This window comes from Ctenocephalides felis, unplaced genomic scaffold, assembly GCF_003426905.1.
Source record: "Ctenocephalides felis isolate EL2017-DRISC unplaced genomic scaffold, ASM342690v1 CF-g0.4_SCAFFOLD_01604, whole genome shotgun sequence".
NCBI lineage: Eukaryota > Metazoa > Arthropoda > Insecta > Siphonaptera > Pulicidae > Ctenocephalides > Ctenocephalides felis.
The window spans coordinates 46,977,102-46,984,271 of record NW_020537758.1 but is presented as its reverse complement, the minus strand read 5'-3'; positions in this window follow the sequence as shown (position 1 = coordinate 46,984,271).

Below are 7,170 nucleotides of genomic sequence, written 5' to 3'. Positions count from 1 at the left end.
TGAAACTTTTAATAGAATTTCGAACCATATTAAATCATTCTATCTTATCATTTATTTTGAAATATTTTGGAAATTCTGAACTTTTTTTTAAAGCAATCGTACTGCTTTAACTACATACAGACGAAATATCAAAGCGCGTAAGCGCCGCGTCGCCGTCTAACGCGTAAACATTGGTACGGAACCCATAGGAATGTAAACAAAATGTATACTTATTGTTAAAATCTCTATAAAATATATGATGATTTGATGTGCATATGTCTAATGATCATTTTTGACCGCCAAATGGCTCATTTTTTTACTTTTTCCTTCGTATCTCCAGGTCCGTTGGACCTGCCTTTTCAAAAATTTGAATAGTTCTCCATTTAGTCAATACAAATAAAATGTTTTTTGAATTATTCAAATCGGACGCTTTGTTCTCTTAAAAACTGAGTTACCGTTTTCGGCACTTTTTGCCCCGTATCTTTGGAACGGCTAGACCTGCCGTCGCCAAAAACTAATCAGCACGACGTCTCCTTATCAACACGAATCGAATGTTTTTTGAATTATTCAAATCGGTTGATCCGTGTTCCCGAAATCGTCGACGAAAATTTGTATCCGCACATACATACATACACGCACACACACACACACACACACATAAATCCATTTTTTCTAAGGTATGCCAAAATGTTCAGAAGGTTTTGAAACGTAAAGATATATAAAAATTTTCATTTCCGATTTTTTTGCGAGCTTGGTCATAGATCATAACCCCCAATTTCTGTTCGAGAAATGATTTTTGTTATTTGTTATTTATTTATGTTTCTGATTTTCAAGTTTGTCACCAAAACTGGAAGAGGTATGTGTATGTTAATGAGTATGTGAGCCAAAATTTGACCAAGTTGACCATTTGACTAGCCATCATTTCCATTTGACCATTCGTTGATGTTTTCTGAAGAACACTAATTGAAAGAGTTGAAGATCCAAATTCTATAACGTGTTAAGAACTCGTGTTGATTTGTTTTGCACCACAATCTGTCGATCATTTACTTTATAATGAGCAGATAAGTGTAAAATTATTCACCCACGTTATCGCTTTAATTTTTTGCTTTGCAAATAATTTTATTCAATTTTATTTATATAGAATGTGAGAAACTTTTTTTTAAGAAAGCAGTTTCGCTTTTTAGTCCGTGTAAAAGATTAGTGATCAATTTCGAATGTGTGATATTTTGCTTAGATTCGCGGAAATCACGAGATATCAGCATGACATAAGACTTCTTGCTTCTTGTAACTTTAGTAAGTAGTTGTATTGGTCATTCGTCTGCAAGCGAGGCGATCGTGAAACATTCAAAAGAACAGAGAGTGGCAATGCCAATATTAGTAACGAATTGGTAAGAACTTACTCAATGAAGAAAAATCAAAACCGTGTTTTTCTTTCCCTCCCTTCCCATTACCGTTTAATTATCATTTATCACTTTTTATTCACTCTTATTCATTTTTCTTTACAAACTTATGCTTACATGTTTTCTGATCCTGCGCTTTGGCATTCAGTTCCCTGTATTTTCTCTTTTGCGACACGTTTTGAAGATTTGGAGCCGTTTCGGAGGAATGGAGTGCAAAGGGTGTAAAAATGGTCGCGCAGTTTTTGAGAGAACCTATCATACGATTAGATCAATTCAAAAAACTTTTTGCTTTTGTAGGCGGTGTGCACAAAATGCTTTTACAGAAAATTTCGTAATTTTGAAATTTTTTTAAAAAAAAATAAAAAAAGTTGCAAAATAATTTAAAGTTTCAAAAAATTCAAATTTTCGAAATTTTTTATTTTCAAAAAATATCTCAATTTTGAAAGCTTTTGAAAAACAACCGAATTTAAAAAAAGTGTCTTATTACAAAAATTTGAAAATATTTCAAAATTTTCAAAAAAATTGAATATTTTCAGAAAATTTCCAAATTCTCAGCAAATTAAAAAAAAACGATTTTTTCTAATAATTCGAAAAAATTTAGAACTTCAGAAATGTATTAAAATATTGAAAAAATTTCAAAGATATCACAAAAATCGAATTTAAAAAAAAAATTGAACAAATCTTGTGAGCATGCACATAAGTTGTTTGTAGAGTACGCTTGTCGCCCATTTTAATAAGCACTTATAAATTTACAGTATGTATTTATAGTAAATAATCTATTTGAAATTATTTCATCCTCGAATGTCTGATAATGGTACGGGAAGTTCCAGCAATTTGCCTTAAAGCACAATGCCATGCACCACTAGTCTTTTTAACTTTCCGTAGGGCAAGTTATAGTAATCGCATAAAAATTGAAAATGAAATTTTTTATAGATCTTTACGTTTCAAAACCTTCTGAAGAGTTTGGCATACCTCAGAAAAAATGGATGTATGTGTGTGTGTGTGCGTGTTTGTATGTATGTTCGGATACAAATTTTCGTAGACGATTTCGGGAGCACGGATCAACCGATTTGAATAATTCAAAAAATATTCGATTCGTATTGATAAAGAGACGTGCTGATTAGTTTTTGGCAAAGGCAGGTCTAACCGTTCCGAAGATGCGGGGGCAAAAAGTGCCGAAAACGGTAACTCAGTTTTTAAGAGAACGGGGCGTCCGATTTGAATAATTCAAAAAACATTTTATTTGTATGAAGAACTGTTCAAATTTGGGAAAGGCAGGTCCAACGACTTTGGAGATATGTAGGAAAAAGTAAAAAAATGAGCCATTTGGCGGTCAAAAATGAACATTAGACATATGCACATCAAATTATCAGATATTTTATAGAGATTTTAACAATAAGTATAAATTTTGTTTACATTCCTATGGGTTCCGTACCAATGCTTATGCGTTAGACGGCGGCGCGGCGCTTACGCGCTTCGATATTTCATCTCTATGCAGTTAAAGCAGTACGATTGCTTTGAAAATAAGTTCAGAATTTCCAAAATATTTCAAAATAAATGATTTGAGATAGAATGATTTAATATGGTTCGAAATTCTATTAAAAGTTTCAAATCATTGATCAACTTTTATTGATTATTATTATTGATTATTTTTAATTACTTGAATTTTGAATTGCGGTACGGGAAGTTCCAGCAATTTGCCTTAAGGCACGATGCCCTAATTGCCTTAAGACAGAATTCCACTTACAGCTAGTTACTGATTGTGCTCAGCAGAGTTCTTTCTTCGCCTACTCTTCTCCTTTTGCTATCTTGTCAGTCCACTTTATGTTCTTCATTCTCTTGTAAGTGATATCACTATTAAATGATTATACATTAATCAATATAAAAATATTAATGATTTTTTTTCGCATAAACCAATGTTGCTTTCCATCTCTCCAGCTGCCTGTCTAATTCTACCTCAACACGGATAGTAGATCTCGCTGCCCGTTGTGTTCCCCATTCGAATGTCAGTTGTATTCGGTTTGCGTACACGTGAGTACGCAATCTCATACAACGATATAATCGGAAAAAGGTAGATATATAGATACGTAAAGAACAGAAACTATACAAAGTAGTTTTGTTTGTAGATTCCTCATCTTTAATATTCAAATCGTGCGTGGATTCCTTTCTGACTTCTGAAATGTGATGTAAAGTTTAAATTGAATTGTGTTGCCTCTTTTGTTCAAGATCAGTGTAGGCTTAATGTTTTGGAATTATTTTTAAACGGTGACAAGCTTTGTGTGAATATTTTATGAGCTACAGGATCGTGCTTTGTTTAAAGTGTATGTGGTAAGTTACTAATTTGCAACTAAATTATATTCATAGAAATTCCTGCAGTTTTTTTTATTCTAATTTGAATAACAAAGCGTTCAGTAACCATTTCATTGCAGATTTTAATCTAATATTTTTTCGTAATTATGAAAAATCTTTTATAAATGCAGATATATAAAATAATATGTATCATATACAGGATCATCAAATATAATAATAGACTCAACACTTTTTTAAAATTTTGGCTTAAAGTATATCGAATCCAAGTATTAAACCCCATTGCTTAAATTTAATATATATTTAAGAGTATATCAAATAAAAAGTATCTATATTATTTTATATACTATTATTTGGTATACTTTTATTACAACTCTTGAATTTTAAGTTTGTTTTGAGGATGCTGTTTATTGTAACAGTCGAAAAATCTTTCATCTTTAAATATATATAGATATTTATTGATATATTAGGGGGCGTCCATTAATCACGTGATCGATTTTTTAAGGATTTTTCGATTTTTCCTCCCCATTCATGATTCGTAGTGATATTCAAAATCACTCCCCCCTCCCCCACCAATCATCACGTGTATTTTTAGTTACGAGAAAAAATGGTTATTATTATTTTTTTGAAAATGTTTGGATTTAAAAAAATCAGGTAAAATAATTACACGAGATGCCTTATTATACCTCTCCCTCCTCCACGTGATATTTTGTGATTTTTTGTCAAACCTTCACCCTCTCCCTATAAACCCTACGTGATTAATGGACGCCCCCTTATGGTTTAAGTCTAGTCAATAATATTAATTGCTAAATTAAATATTTCAAAAAAGTTTAATGTTATATCCCTTACATATAAAATTAATTTGCATTTATTAACTTCAATTTATTTATTATTATGCAATAACAGTATTAATATTTATTGGAAAAGCACTTAATTACAACTGGCGTATGATATTTTTATTACATGTTCAGAGGGCAATATAATATTTATTTAAATTAGTATCTCTGATGATATCATTTTTATGCTTCAGTTTTTTTCACGTCAGATTCTTTTCTTTTAAGATATTCATTCAAGAATTACATTACATCTACTTCAAATATATTTTTTCCATTTTTTTATTAATTTTTACATTTTTACATTTTTGAAATATCTTTAATAATTAGACTTGAATGCGTTTTTAAAGACTCCAATAATTATTATATAATTTGCCTTGATTGATAATTTTTTTTAGTTTTATACTCAAAAGTCCAAAATTATAGAAATGCTAAGAGTGAGCTTTTAACTTAATATTTGGTAGAGCTTTTAACAAAAACATTTGATACAATTACTTGAATATCCTTTATATGTAATTCAATTAATTAAAATGCAACCATATTCTATTTTTACTATCTTTACTATTATCTTCAGACTTTATGCAGTTTGCTCATGCATATTCTGAATATATTATTCATAAGAATGCTTATGAAAACCAAATTAATTTGCATACATTTCTTGTCATACGTAAATGACAGAAAAGCACCGAGTAAAATGTAGCTATGACTATAACAATAATAATTATTAGAATTATTTTTATATTTTGTACTTTACCTTTACGTACTTCTATCCGATTTTTTTTTTTTAATTTAAGCTTTTTTAAGCACTTATCAATAAAAAGTAAAGTGCATAAAACTGGCGACTAAATATTTATTTTTTGTTTTTATTTATTAATTTTATTTATATTGATGTAAATACGTAGTGAGATATTACTTTAAATTTTATATTCAGATAAACATGTAAAACAAATCTTTTTATTTTAAATTTTAATTTAATTTTAATATTCAAAATTTTAATGAAATCTTTTATCAACAATTTTATATTGAATATTATTTTGATTAAGTTAAATAAGTTATATTTTTTACTCCTCATCAGAATTTAATTCATTATTCATTTCCATGTTTATGTTTGTTTCGACTAGTTTTAGTATCATTATTATACCTATATAATAATATTTTTATTAAAAATTAACTTTTTAATAGCCGTCTAAGTACCATTTACTATCTAGGTAGTATTTATATAGCTACTGATTATAAATTATGCCACAAGAAGATAGTGTTAATGGTAAAGAGATGTAATAGTAAAAACGATCATAATTGAATGCTCGTGCAACAGGTTTGTTCATAGTTTTTCCTGTTTTAAAAGATTTATTACAAACTGATATCCAATTTTTAGATAAATACGACATTTGTTAAAGAGGTGCAAGCTAACGCTTTTACTTGAATGATTTTTTTTTCTGGGCGATATGAATGAAATTTAAAATAATTTAATAAAAAATATAATAAGTAGAATAACGACAAAGGGAACTATCCAATACTATTATATTTCTTTTTATTATTCTTTAATTTTTTAATCAACACATTTTCATTATATTGTTTATGCTGAATTTATATGTTGGATACTAGTAATTAGTTATAATAAATACAACTAATCTAAACTATATCTATATATGGCGTCGTAAAGATAAAAAACTGTTGTAAATTCTAACTTGAAAGCAAATTTATATAAATCTAATTAAAATTAGTTATTATATAATAATTAAATGTTGAAGAGCTATAAATAAAACTAATAAATTTTGGTCTCAACTATTCAAGCCAATTCATTTGTTTGTAATATAATATATTAGAAAAACATACATTATTTGATATCTCATATTATTGAGCAATAGAAAATAGTTTTATTGACATTATTATTACTTGTGCAATTTAAAATACTCATCAGTACCGTTTTTTAATTAAATTAAATAATCTGTAAATTAATAAGTGAAAATTAATGCAACTTTGCTGTTGATGTTTTTTATTTAAGTAATCCATGCATTTCGCATCATTTTTGTACATTAATTATTAATATTTAATATTTATTATATATAGTTGATTTACTGAAGCAATTTTTAGAATTTGCGGATTATTTACTAACTATCAATTATTTTTCAAAGTTATAATAATTAAGACAAGTTTCAGCATCTATTTTGATTCATAAAATTATAGACTATTGGATTTAATCCTCAATTTATTATGAATCAAACCTTCAAATGTTTGATTTATCGATAAATTTAATTAAAGCTTATTTTTATATAAGTGGGTGGCAAAAATGTTTATCTTAAATGCCTTCTTTAGCGAATCTTATGTGCTTAACACTTATTACCATATAATCTGCCAAATAACATGAGATTAATCTGTCACTTCGATTTAAAAATGTAAATTAAATAAAGGAATTATGGACAGCTCATTACCAAGAATTATTGCCAATATTGATTTATTGGAACAAACTCTTTTGTTTTTTTCACTTGTTTATTAGTTCTGTTCTAATATACCCATGTAACTTATAAAATCAATCTCATAACAATTTTTTTAACGAGTAGGTTTCTAAGCCCTATTTCAGATTATTATTTTCGGGGATATAAAAATGCCTACTTTTATTTGTGAACGAGAGATAAAAACTCGTTATCAGG